Source organism: Lissotriton helveticus, chromosome 4_1, assembly GCF_964261635.1.
Source record: "Lissotriton helveticus chromosome 4_1, aLisHel1.1, whole genome shotgun sequence".
Classification (NCBI taxonomy): Eukaryota; Metazoa; Chordata; class Amphibia; order Caudata; family Salamandridae; genus Lissotriton; species Lissotriton helveticus.
In genome coordinates, this window is record NC_136063.1 from 973,112,856 (window position 1) to 973,127,768 (window position 14,913).

A 14,913-nucleotide genomic window follows, 5' to 3' on the forward strand; every position below is an offset into this window, starting at 1 on the left:
TGTCTAAGACCCATTACTGGCCTCCAGGGATGACTTTTTGAAGTTTTGGGGTTAAGGGGGCAAAGTCACTTCTTCCATCCAGCCTAAGGTGCTCAAAATTGGGTACAATGTCAGATTTTTCCCATGGCTGGAAGCTGGAAAAAAAAACTTCAGATAATAGCAAAGGTAGATAGATCAAATGAAAGCATCAGATCTGAGCTTTCTAACAAGTATATTTAGGTCCTGGGTACTCACAAAGTGACTGTGATATCCATTCTGAGCTATTTGGAAAATTAGCAAATCTTGTCAAAAAAACTTTTTGGGACGATTTTTGCTAATTTTCGGTATCAACCCTCATGACTGTTTGCAGGTCCCTGGGGCCACCAGGGCCCCATAATATATCTCAGATGATATAACAAGAGTGGCTAGGGCTCATTTCCAGCCTCCAGGTACATGTCTGACTCCTATTTGTGACATTTCGAGGTGTTTGGGGTCAAACTCATTTTTTCCATTATAGACCATATAGTTCAGAATCACATCACATTGAGCTCAGAGTCACATCAAATTTCTAGTTCTGGACCTAAGGACCCCTTAGTATACCTCAGATGACATACCAGGAGTGTCTAAGACCCATTTCTGGCCTCCAGGGATGACTTTTTGAAGTTTTGGGGTTAAGGGGGCAAAGTCACTTCTTCCATCCAGCCTAAGGTGCTCAAAATCGTGTACAATGTCAGGTTTTTCCCATGGCTGGAAGCTGAAAAAAAAACTTCAGATAATAGCAAAGGTAGATAGATCAAATGAAAGCATCAGATCTGAGCTTTCTAACAAGTATATTTAGGTCCTGGGTACTCACAAAGTGACTGTGATATCCCTTCTGAGCTATTTGGAAAATTAGCAAATCTTGTCAAAAAAACTTTTTTTGACGATTTTTGCTAATTTTCGGTATCAACCCTCATGACTGTTTTCAGGTCCCTGTAGCCACCAGGACCCCATAATATATCTCAGATGATATAACAAGAGTGGCTAGGGCTCATTTCCAGCCTCCAGGTACATGTCTGACTCCTATTTGTGACATTTCGAGGTGTTTGGGATCAAACTCATTTTTCCCATTATAGGCCATAGAGCTCAGAGTCACATCACATTGAGCTCAGAGTCACATCAAATTTCTAGTTCTGGACCTAAGGACCCCTTAGTATACCGCAGATGACATACCAGGAGTGTCTAAGACCCATTTCTGGCCTCCAGGGATGACTTTTTGAAGTTTTGGGGTTTAAGGGGGCAAAGTCACTTCTTCCATGCAGCCTAAGGTGCTCAAAATCGTGTACGATGTCAGGTTTTTCCCTTGGCTGGAAGCTGAAAAAAAAACTTCAGATAATACCAAAAGTACATAGATCACATGAAAACATCAGATCTGAGCTTTCTAACTAGTATATTTAGGTCCTGGGTACTCATAAAGTGACTGTGATATCCATTCTGAGCTATTTGGAAAATTAGCAAATCTTGTCAAAAAAACTTTTTTGGACGATTTTTGCTAATTTTCGGTATCAACCCTCATGACTGTTTGCAGGTCCCTGGGGCCACCAGGGCCCCATAATATATCTCAGATGATATAACAAGAGTGGCTAGGGCTCATTTCCAGCCTCCAGGTACATGTCTGACTCCTATTTGTGACATTTCGAGGTGTTTGGGATCAAACTCATTTTTCCCATTATAGGCCATAGAGCTCAGAGTCACATCACATTGAGCTCAGAGTCACATCAAATTTCTAGTTCTGGACCTAAGGACCCCTTAGTATACCTCAGATTACATACCAGGAGTGTCTAAGACCCATTTCTGGCCTCCAGGGATGACTTTTTGAAGTTTTGGGGTTTAAGGGGGCAAAGTCACTTCTTCCATCCAGCCTAAGGTGCTCAAAATCGGGTACGATGTCAGGTTTTTCCCTTGGCTGGAAGCTGAAAAAAAAACTTCAGATAATACCAAAAGTACATAGATCACATGAAAACATCAGATCTGAGCTTTCTAACTAGTATATTTAGGTCCTGGGTACTCACAAAGTGACTGTGATATCCATTCTGAGCTATTTGGAAAATTAGAAAATCTTGTCAAAAAAACTTTTTTTGACGATTTTTGCTAATTTTCGGTATCAACCCTCATGACTGTTTTCAGGTCCCTGTAGCCACCAGGACCCCATAATATATCTCAGAGGATATAACAAGAGTGGCTAGGGCTCATTTCCAGCCTCCAGGTACATGTCTGACTCCTATTTGTGACATTTCGAGGTGTTTGGGATCAAACTCATTTTTCCCATTATAGGCCATAGAGCTCAGAGTCACATCAAATTGAGCTCAGAGTCACATCACATTTCTACCTCAGATGACATACCAGGAGTGTCTAAGACCCATTTCTGGCCTCCAGGGATGACGTTTTGAAGTTTTGGGGTTTAATGGGGCAAAGTCACTTCTTCCATCCAGCCTACGTTGCTCAAAATAGGGTACGATGTCAGGTTTTTATATTTAGGTCCTGGGTACTCACAAAGTGATTGTGATATCCACTCTGAGCTATTTGGAAAATTAGCAAATCTTGTCAAAAAACCATTTTTGACGATTTTTGCTAATTTTAGGTATCAACCCTCATGACTGTTTTTGGGTCCCTGGGGCCACCAGGACCCCATAATATATCTCAGATGATATAACAAGAGTGGCTAGGGCTAATTTCCAGCCTCCAGGTACATATCTGACTCCTATTTGTGACATTTCGAGGTGTTTGGGGGTCAAACTCATTTTTTCCATTATAGGCCATATAGCTCAGAGTCACATCACATTGAGCTCAGAGTCACATCACATTTCTAGTTCTGGACCCAAGGACCCCTTAGTATACCTCAGATGACATACCAGGAGTGTCTAAGACCCATTTCTGGCCTCCAGGGATGACATTTTGAAGTTTTGGGGTTTAAGGGGGCAAAGTCACTTCTTCCATTCAGCCTACGTTGCTCAAAATCGGGTACGATGTCAGGTTTTTCCCTTGGCTGGAAGCTGAAAAAAAAACTTCAGATAATAGCAAAGGTAGATAGATCAAATGAAAGCATCAGATCTGAGCTTTCTAACAAGTATATTTAGGTCCTGGGTACTCACAAAGTGACTGTGATATCCATTCTGAGATATTTGGAAAATTAGCAAATCTTGTCAAAAAAACTTTTTTTGACGATTTTTGCTAATTTTCGGTATCAACCCTCATGACTGTTTGCAGGTCCCTGGGGCCACCAGGACCCCATAATATATCTCAGATGATATAACAAGAGTGGCTAGGGCTCATTTCCAGCCTCCAGGTACATGTCTGACTCCTATTTGTGACATTTCGAGGTGTTTGGGGTCAAACTAATTTTTTCCATTATAGGCCATATAGCTCAGAGTCACATCACATTGAGCTCAGAGTCACATCAAATTTCTAGTTCTGGACCTAAGGACCCCTTAGTATACCTCAGATGACATACCAGGAGTGTCTAAGACCCATTTCTGGCCTCCAGGGATGACTTTTTGAAGTTTTGGGGTTTAAGGGGGCATAGTCACTTCTTCCATCCAGCCTACGTTGCTCAAAATCGGGTACGATGTCAGGTTTTTCCCTTGGCTGGAAGCTGAAAAAAAAACTTCAGATAATAGCAAAGGTAGATAGATCAAATGAAAGCATCAGATCTGAGCTTTCTAACAAGTATATTTAGGTCCTGGGTACTCACAAAGTGACTGTGATATCCATTCTGAGATATTTGGAAAATTAGCAAATCTTGTCAAAAAAACTTTTTTTGACGATTTTTGCTAATTTTCGGTATCAACCCTCATGACTGTTTGCAGGTCCCTGGGGCCACCAGGACCCCATAATATATCTCAGATGATATAACAAGAGTGGCTAGGGCTCATTTCCAGCCTCCAGGTACATGTCTGACTCCTATTTGTGACATTTCGAGGTGTTTGGGGTCAAACTAATTTTTTCCATTATAGGCCATATGGCTCAGAGTCACATCACATTGAGCTCAGAGTCACATCAAATTTCTAGTTCTGGACCTAAGGACCCCTTAGTATACCTCAGATGACATACCAGGAGTGTCTAAGACCCATTTCTGGCCTCCAGGGATGACTTTTTGAAGTTTTGGGGTTTAAGGGGGCATAGTCACTTCTTCCATCCAGCCTACGTTGCTCAAAATCGGGTACGATGTCAGGTTTTTCCCTTGGCTGGAAGCTGAAAAAAAAACTTCAGATAATAGCAAAGGTAGATAGATCAAATGAAAGCATCAGATCTGAGCTTTCTAACAAGTATATTTAGGTCCTGGGTACTCACAAAGTGACTGTGATATCCATTCTGAGATATTTGGAAAATTAGCAAATCTTGTCAAAAAAACTTTTTTTTGACGATTTTTGCTAATTTTCGGTATCAACCCTCATGACTGTTTGCAGGTCCCTGGGGCCACCAGGACCCCATAATATATCTCAGATGATATAACAAGAGTGGCTAGGGCTCATTTCCAGCCTCCAGGTACATGTCTGACTCCTATTTGTGACATTTCGAGGTGTTTGGGGTCAAACTCATTTTTTCCATTATAGGCCATATAGCTCAGAGTCACATCACATTGAGCTCAGAGTCACATCAAATTCCTAGTTCTGGACCTAAGGACCCCTTAGTATACCTCAGATGACATACCAGGAGTGTCTAAGACCCATTTCTGGCCTCCAGGGATGACTTTTTGAAGTTTTGGGGTTAAGGGGGCAAAGTCACTTCTTCCATCCAGCCTAAGGTGCTCAAAATCGGGTACAATGTCAGGTTTTTCCCATGGCTGGAAGCTGAAAAAAAAACTTCAGATAATAGCAAAGGTAGATAGATCAAATGAAAGCATCAGATCTGAGCTTTCTAACAAGTATATTTAGGTCCTGGGTACTCACAAAGTGACTGTGAGTACCCATTCTGAGCTATTTGGAAAATTAGCAAATCTTGTCAAAAAAACTTTTTTTGACGATTTTTGCTAATTTTCGGTATCAACCCTCATGACTGTTTTCAGGTCCCTGTAGCCACCAGGACCCCATAATATATCTCAGATGATATAACAAGAGTGGCTAGGGCTCATTTCCAGCCTCCAGGTACATGTCTGACTCCTATTTGTGACATTTCGAGGTGTTTGGGATCAAACTCATTTTTCCCATTATAGGCCATAGAGCTCAGAGTCACATCACATTGAGCTCAGAGTCACATCAAATTTGTAGTTCTGGACCTAAGGACCCCTTAGTATACCTCAGATGACATACCAGGAGTGTCTAAGACCCATTTCTGGCCTCCAGGGATGACTTTTTGAAGTTTTGGGGTTTAAGGGGGCAAAGTCACTTCTTCCATCCAGCCTAAGGTGCTCAAAATCGGGTACAATGTCCATGGTTGGAAGCTGAAAAAAAAACTTCAGATAATAGCAAAGGTAGATAGATCAAATGAAAGCATCAGATCTGAACTTTCTAACAAGTATATTTAGGTCCTGGGTACTCACAAAGTGACTGTGATATCCATTCTGAGCTATTTGGAAAATTAGCAAATCTTGTCAAAAAACCTTTTTTTGACGATTTTTGCTAATTTTCGGTATCAACCATCATGACTGTTTTCAGGTCCCTGTAGCCACCAGGACCCCATAATATATCTCAGATGATATAACAAGAGTGGCTAGGGCTCATTTCCAGCCTCCAGGTACATGTCTGACTCCTATTTGTGACATTTCGAGGTGTTTGGGATCAAACTCATTTTTCCCATTATAGGCCATAGAGCTCAGAGTCACATCACATTGAGCTCAGAGTCACATCAAATTTCTAGTTCTGGACCTAAGGACCCCTTAGTATACCTCAGATGACATACCAGGAGTGTCTAAGACCCATTTCTGGCCTCCAGGGATGACTTTTTGAAGTTTTGGGGTTTAAGGGGGCATAGTCACTTCTTCCATCCAGCCTACGTTGCTCAAAATCGGGTACGATGTCTGGTTTTTCCCTTGGCTGGAAGCTGAAAAAAAAACTTCAGATAATAGCAAAGGTAGATAGATCAAATGAAAGCATCAGATCTGAGCTTTCTAACAAGTATATTTAGGTCCTGGGGGGTACTCACAAAGTGACTGTGATATCCATTCTGAGATATTTGGAAAATTAGCAAATCTTGTCAAAAAAACTTTTTTTGACGATTTTTGCTAATTTTCGGTATCAACCCTCATGACTGTTTGCAGGTCCCTGGGGCCACCAGGACCCCATAATATATCTCAGATGATATAACAAGAGTGGCTAGGGCTCATTTCCAGCCTCCAGGTACATGTCTGACTCCTATTTGTGACATTTCGAGGTGTTTGGGGTCAAACTAATTTTTTCCATTATAGGCCATATAGCTCAGAGTCACATCACATTGAGCTCAGAGTCACATCAAATTTCTAGTTCTGGACCTAAGGACCCCTTAGTATACCTCAGATGACATACCAGGAGTGTCTAAGACCCATTTCTGGCCTCCAGGGATGACTTTTTGAAGTTTTGGGGTTTAAGGGGGCATAGTCACTTCTTCCATCCAGCCTACGTTGCTCAAAATCGGGTACGATGTCAGGTTTTTCCCTGGGCTGGAAGCTGAAAAAAAAACTTCAGATAATAGCAAAGGTAGATAGATCAAATGAAAGCATCAGATCTGAGCTTTCTAACAAGTATATTTAGGTCCTGGGTACTCACAAAGTGACTGTGATATCCATTCTGAGATATTTGGAAAATTAGCAAATCTTGTCAAAAAAACTTTTTTTTGACGATTTTTGCTAATTTTCGGTATCAACCCTCATGACTGTTTGCAGGTCCCTGGGGCCACCAGGACCCCATAATATATCTCAGATGATATAACAAGAGTGGCTAGGGCTCATTTCCAGCCTCCAGGTACATGTCTGACTCCTATTTGTGACATTTCGAGGTGTTTGGGGTCAAACTCATTTTTTCCATTATAGGCCATATAGCTCAGAGTCACATCACATTGAGCTCAGAGTCACATCAAATTTCTAGTTCTGGACCTAAGGACCCCTTAGTATACCTCAGATGACATACCAGGAGTGTCTAAGACCCATTTCTGGCCTCCAGGGATGACTTTTTGAAGTTTTGGGGTTTAAGGGGGCATAGTCACTTCTTCCATCCAGCCTACGTTGCTCAAAATCGGGTACGATGTCAGGTTTTTCCCTGGGCTGGAAGCTGAAAAAAAAACTTCAGATAATAGCAAAGGTAGATAGATCAAATGAAAGCATCAGATCTGAGCTTTCTAACAAGTATATTTAGGTCCTGGGTACTCACAAAGTGACTGTGATATCCATTCTGAGATATTTGGAAAATTAGCAAATCTTGTCAAAAAAACTTTTTTTTGACGATTTTTGCTAATTTTCGGTATCAACCCTCATGACTGTTTGCAGGTCCCTGGGGCCACCAGGACCCCATAATATATCTCAGATGATATAACAAGAGTGGCTAGGGCTCATTTCCAGCCTCCAGGTACATGTCTGACTCCTATTTGTGACATTTCGAGGTGTTTGGGATCAAACTCATTTTTCCCATTATAGGCCATAGAGCTCAGAGTCACATCAAATTGAGCTCAGAGTCACATCACATTTCTACCTCAGATGACATACCAGGAGTGTCTAAGACCCATTTCTGGCCTCCAGGGATGACGTTTTGAAGTTTTGGGGTTTAATGGGGCAAAGTCACTTCTTCCATCCAGCCTACGTTGCTCAAAATAGGGTACGATGTCAGGTTTTTATATTTAGGTCCTGGGTACTCACAAAGTGATTGTGATATCCATTCTGAGCTATTTGGAAAATTAGCAAATCTTGTCAAAAAACCATTTTTTGACGATTTTTGCTAATTTTAGGTATCAACCCTCATGACTGTTTTTGGGTCCCTGGGGCCAGCAGGACCCCATAATATATCTCAGATGATATAACAAGAGTGGCTAGGGCTCATTTCCAGCCTCCAGGTACATGTCTGACTCCTATTTGTGACATTTCGAGGTGTTTGGGGGTCAAACTCATTTTTTCCATTATAGGCCATATAGCTCAGAGTCACATCACATTAAGCTCAGAGTCACATCACATTTCTAGTTCTGGACCCAAGGACCCCTTAGTATACCTCAGATGACATACCAGGAGTGTCTAAGACCCATTTCTGGCCTCCAGGGATGACTTTTTGAAGTTTTGGGGTTAAGGGGGCAAAGTCACTTCTTCCATCCAGCCTAAGGTGCTCAAAATCGGGTACAATGTCAGGTTTTTCCCATGGCTGGAAGCTGAAAAAAAAACTTCAGATAATAGCAAAGGTAGATAGATCAAATGAAAGCATCAGATCTGAGCTTTCTAACAAGTATATTTAGGTCCTGGGTACTCACAAAGTGACTGTGATATCCATTCTGAGCTATTTGGAAAATTAGCAAATCTTGTCAAAAAACCTTTTTTTGACGATTTTTGCTAATTTTCGGTATCAACCCTCATGACTGTTTTCAGGTCCCTGTAGCCACCAGGACCCCATAATATATCTCAGATGATATAACAAGAGTGGCTAGGGCTCATTTCCAGCCTCCAGGTACATGTCTGACTCCTATTTGTGACATTTCGAGGTGTTTGGGATCAAACTCATTTTTCCCATTATAGGCCATAGAGCTCAGAGTCACATCACATTGAGCTCAGAGTCACATCAGATTTCTAGTTCTGGACCCAAGGACCCCTTAGTATACCTCAGATGACATACCAGGAGTGTCTAAGACCCATTTCTGGCCTCCAGGGATGACTTTTTGAAGTTTTGGGGTTTAAGGGGGCATAGTCACTTCTTCCATCCAGCCTACGTTGCTCAAAATCGTGTACGATGTCAGGTTTTTCCCTTGGCTGGAAGCTGAAAAAAAAAACTTCCGATAATAGCAAAGGTAGATAGATCAAATGAAAGCATCAGATCTGAGCTTTCTAACAAGTATATTTAGGTCATGGGTACTCACAAAGTGACTGTGATATCCATTCTGAGATATTTGGAAAATTAGCAAATCTTGTCAAAAAAACTTTTTTTGACGATTTTTGCTAATTTTCGGTATCAACCCTCATGACTGTTTTCGGGTCCCTGTAGCCACCAGGACCCCATAATATATCTCAGATGATATAACAAGAGTGGCTAGGGCTCATTTCCAGCCTCCAGGTACATGTCTGACTCCTATTTGTGACATTTCGAGGTGTTTGGGGTCAAACTCATTTTTTCCATTATAGGCCATATAGCTCAGAGTCACATCACATTGAGCTCAGAGTCACATCACATTTCTAGTTCTGGACCCAAGGACCCCTTAGTATACCTCAGATGACATACCAGGAGTGTCTAAGACCCATTTCTGGCCTCCAGGGATGACATTTTGAAGTTTTGGGGTTTAAGGGGGCAAAGTCACTTCTTCCATTCAGCCTACGTTGCTCAAAATCGGGTACGATGTCAGGTTTTTCCCTTGGCTGGAAGCTGAAAAAAAAACTTCAGATAATAGCAAAGGTAGATAGATCAAATGAAAGCATCAGATCTGAGCTTTCTAACAAGTATATTTAGATCCTGGGTACTCACAAAGTGACTGTGATATCCATTCTGAGATATTTGGAAAATTAGCAAATCTTGTCAAAAAAACTTTTTTTTACGATTTTTGCTAATTTTCGGTATCAACCCTCATGACTGTTTGCAGGACCCTGGGGCCACCAGGACCCCATAATATATCTCAGATGATATAACAAGAGTGGCTAGGGCTCATTTCCAGCCTCCAGGTACATGTCTGACTCCTATTTGTTACATTTCGAGGTGTTTGGGATCAAACTCATTTTTCCCATTATAGGCCATAGAGCTCAGAGTCACATCAAATTTCTAGTTCTGGACCTAAGGACCCCTTAGTATACCTCAGATTACATACCAGGAGTGTCTAAGACCCATTTCTGACCTCCAGGGATGACTTTTTGAAGTTTTGGGGTTTAAGGGGGCAAAGTTTCTTCTTCCATCCAGCCTAAGGTGCTCAAAATCGGGTACGATGTCAGGTTTTTCCCTTGGCTGGAAGCTGAAAAAAAAACTTCAGATAATACCAAAAGTACATAGCTCACATGAAAACATCAGATCTGAGCTTTCTAACTAGTATATTTAGGTCCTGGGTACTCACAAAGTGAATGTGATATCCATTCTGAGCTATTTGGAAAATTAGCAAATCTTGTCAAAAAAACTTTTTTTGACGATTTTTGCTAATTTTCAGTATCAACCCTCATGACTGTTTTCAGGTCCCTGTAGCCACCAGGACCCCATAATATATCTCAAAGGATATAACAAGAGTGGCTAGGGCTCATTTCCAGCCTCCAGGTACATGTCTGACTCCTATTTGTGACATTTCGAGGTGTTTGGGATCAAACTCATTTTTCCCATTATAGGCCATAGAGCTCAGAGTCACATCAAATTGAGCTCAGAGTCACATCACATTTCTACCTCAGATGACATACCAGGAGTGTCTAAGACCCATTTCTGGCCTCCAGGGATGACGTTTTGAAGTTTTGGGGTTTAAGGGGGCAAAGTCACTTCTTCCATCCAGCCTACGTTGCTCAAAATAGGGTACGATGTCAGGTTTTTATATTTAGGTCCTGGGTACTCACAAAGTGATTGTGATATCCACTCTGAGCTATTTGGAAAATTAGCAAATCTTGTCAAAAAACCATTTTTGACGATTTTTGCTAATTTTAGGTATCAACCCTCATGACTGTTTTTGGGTCCCTGGGGCCACCAGGACCCCATAATATATCTCAGATGATATAACAAGAGTGGCTAGGGCTAATTTCCAGCCTCCAGGTACATATCTGACTCCTATTTGTGACATTTCGAGGTGTTTGGGGGTCAAACTCATTTTTTCCATTATAGGCCATATAGCTCAGAGTCACATCACATTGAGCTCAGAGTCACATCACATTTCTAGTTCTGGACCCAAGGACCCCTTAGTATACCTCAGATGACATACCAGGAGTGTCTAAGACCCATTTCTGGCCTCCAGGGATGACATTTTGAAGTTTTGGGGTTTAAGGGGGCAAAGTCACTTCTTCCATTCAGCCTACGTTGCTCAAAATCGGGTACGATGTCAGGTTTTTCCCTTGGCTGGAAGCTGAAAAAAAAACTTCAGATAATAGCAAAGGTAGATAGATCAAATGAAAGCATCAGATCTGAGCTTTCTAACAAGTATATTTAGGTCCTGGGTACTCACAAAGTGACTGTGATATCCATTCTGAGATATTTGGAAAATTAGCAAATCTTGTCAAAAAAACTTTTTTTGACGATTTTTGCTAATTTTCGGTATCAACCCTCATGACTGTTTGCAGGTCCCTGGGGCCACCAGGACCCCATAATATATCTCAGATGATATAACAAGAGTGGCTAGGGCTCATTTCCAGCCTCCAGGTACATGTCTGACTCCTATTTGTGACATTTCGAGGTGTTTGGGGTCAAACTAATTTTTTCCATTATAGGCCATATAGCTCAGAGTCACATCACATTGAGCTCAGAGTCACATCAAATTTCTAGTTCTGGACCTAAGGACCCCTTAGTATACCTCAGATGACATACCAGGAGTGTCTAAGACCCATTTCTGGCCTCCAGGGATGACTTTTTGAAGTTTTGGGGTTTAAGGGGGCATAGTCACTTCTTCCATCCAGCCTACGTTGCTCAAAATCGGGTACGATGTCAGGTTTTTCCCTTGGCTGGAAGCTGAAAAAAAAACTTCAGATAATAGCAAAGGTAGATAGATCAAATGAAAGCATCAGATCTGAGCTTTCTAACAAGTATATTTAGGTCCTGGGTACTCACAAAGTGACTGTGATATCCATTCTGAGATATTTGGAAAATTAGCAAATCTTGTCAAAAAAACTTTTGTTGACGATTTTTGCTAATTTTCGGTATCAACCCTCATGACTGTTTGCAGGTCCCTGGGGCCACCAGGACCCCATAATATATCTCAGATGATATAACAAGAGTGGCTAGGGCTCATTTCCAGCCTCCAGGTACATGTCTGACTCCTATTTGTGACATTTCGAGGTGTTTGGGGTCAAACTAATTTTTTCCATTATAGGCCATATAGCTCAGAGTCACATCACATTGAGCTCAGAGTCACATCAAATTTCTAGTTCTGGACCTAAGGACCCCTTAGTATACCTCAGATGACATACCAGGAGTGTCTAAGACCCATTTCTGGCCTCCAGGGATGACTTTTTGAAGTTTTGGGGTTTAAGGGGGCATAGTCACTTCTTCCATCCAGCCTACGTTGCTCAAAATCGGGTACGATGTCAGGTTTTTCCCTTGGCTGGAAGCTGAAAAAAAAACTTCAGATAATAGCAAAGGTAGATAGATCAAATGAAAGCATCAGATCTGAGCTTTCTAACAAGTATATTTAGGTCCTGGGTACTCACAAAGTGACTGTGATATCCATTCTGAGATATTTGGAAAATTAGCAAATCTTGTCAAAAAAACTTTTTTTTGACGATTTTTGCTAATTTTCGGTATCAACCCTCATGACTGTTTGCAGGTCCCTGGGGCCACCAGGACCCCATAATATATCTCAGATGATATAACAAGAGTGGCTAGGGCTCATTTCCAGCCTCCAGGTACATGTCTGACTCCTATTTGTGACATTTCGAGGTGTTTGGGGTCAAACTCATTTTTTCCATTATAGGCCATATAGCTCAGAGTCACATCACATTGAGCTCAGAGTCACATCAAATTTCTAGTTCTGGACCTAAGGACCCCTTAGTATACCTCAGATGACATACCAGGAGTGTCTAAGACCCATTTCTGGCCTCCAGGGATGACTTTTTGAAGTTTTGGGGTTAAGGGGGCAAAGTCACTTCTTCCATCCAGCCTAAGGTGCTCAAAATCGGGTACAATGTCAGGTTTTTCCCATGGCTGGAAGCTGAAAAAAAAACTTCAGATAATAGCAAAGGTAGATAGATCAAATGAAAGCATCAGATCTGAGCTTTCTAACAAGTATATTTAGGTCCTGGGTACTCACAAAGTGACTGTGAGTACCCATTCTGAGCTATTTGGAAAATTAGCAAATCTTGTCAAAAAAACTTTTTTTGACGATTTTTGCTAATTTTCGGTATCAACCCTCATGACTGTTTTCAGGTCCCTGTAGCCACCAGGACCCCATAATATATCTCAGATGATATAACAAGAGTGGCTAGGGCTCATTTCCAGCCTCCAGGTACATGTCTGACTCCTATTTGTGACATTTCGAGGTGTTTGGGATCAAACTCATTTTTCCCATTATAGGCCATAGAGCTCAGAGTCACATCACATTGAGCTCAGAGTCACATCAAATTTGTAGTTCTGGACCTAAGGACCCCTTAGTATACCTCAGATGACATACCAGGAGTGTCTAAGACCCATTTCTGGCCTCCAGGGATGACTTTTTGAAGTTTTGGGGTTTAAGGGGGCAAAGTCACTTCTTCCATCCAGCCTAAGGTGCTCAAAATCGGGTACAATGTCCATGGTTGGAAGCTGAAAAAAAAACTTCAGATAATAGCAAAGGTAGATAGATCAAATGAAAGCATCAGATCTGAACTTTCTAACAAGTATATTTAGGTCCTGGGTACTCACAAAGTGACTGTGATATCCATTCTGAGCTATTTGGAAAATTAGCAAATCTTGTCAAAAAACCTTTTTTTGACGATTTTTGCTAATTTTCGGTATCAACCATCATGACTGTTTTCAGGTCCCTGTAGCCACCAGGACCCCATAATATATCTCAGATGATATAACAAGAGTGGCTAGGGCTCATTTCCAGCCTCCAGGTACATGTCTGACTCCTATTTGTGACATTTCGAGGTGTTTGGGATCAAACTCATTTTTCCCATTATAGGCCATAGAGCTCAGAGTCACATCACATTGAGCTCAGAGTCACATCAAATTTCTAGTTCTGGACCTAAGGACCCCTTAGTATACCTCAGATGACATACCAGGAGTGTCTAAGACCCATTTCTGGCCTCCAGGGATGACTTTTTGAAGTTTTGGGGTTTAAGGGGGCATAGTCACTTCTTCCATCCAGCCTACGTTGCTCAAAATCGGGTACGATGTCAGGTTTTTCCCTTGGCTGGAAGCTGAAAAAAAAACTTCAGATAATAGCAAAGGTAGATAGATCAAATGAAAGCATCAGATCTGAGCTTTCTAACAAGTATATTTAGGTCCTGGGTACTCACAAAGTGACTGTGATATCCATTCTGAGATATTTGGAAAATTAGCAAATCTTGTCAAAAAAACTTTTTTTGACGATTTTTGCTAATTTTCGGTATCAACCCTCATGACTGTTTGCAGGTCCCTGGGGCCACCAGGACCCCATAATATATCCCAGATGATATAACAAGAGTGGCTAGGGCTCATTTCCAGCCTCCAGGTACATGTCTGACTCCTATTTGTGACATTTCGAGGTGTTTGGGGTCAAACTAATTTTTTCCATTATAGGCCATATAGCTCAGAGTCACATCACATTGAGCTCAGAGTCACATCAAATTTCTAGTTCTGGACCTAAGGACCCCTTAGTATACCTCAGATGACATACCAGGAGTGTCTAAGACCCATTTCTGGCCTCCAGGGATGACTTTTTGAAGTTTTGGGGTTTAAGGGGGCATAGTCACTTCTTCCATCCCGCCTACGTTGCTCAAAATCGGGTACGATGTCAGGTTTTTCCCTGGGCTGGAAGCTGAAAAAAAAACTTCAGATAATAGCAAAGGTAGATAGATCAAATGAAAGCATCAGATCTGAGCTTTCTAACAAGTATATTTAGGTCCTGGGTACTCACAAAGTGACTGTGATATCCATTCTGAGATATTTGGAAAATTAGCAAATCTTGTCAAAAAAACTTTTTTTTGACGATTTTTGCTAATTTTCGGTA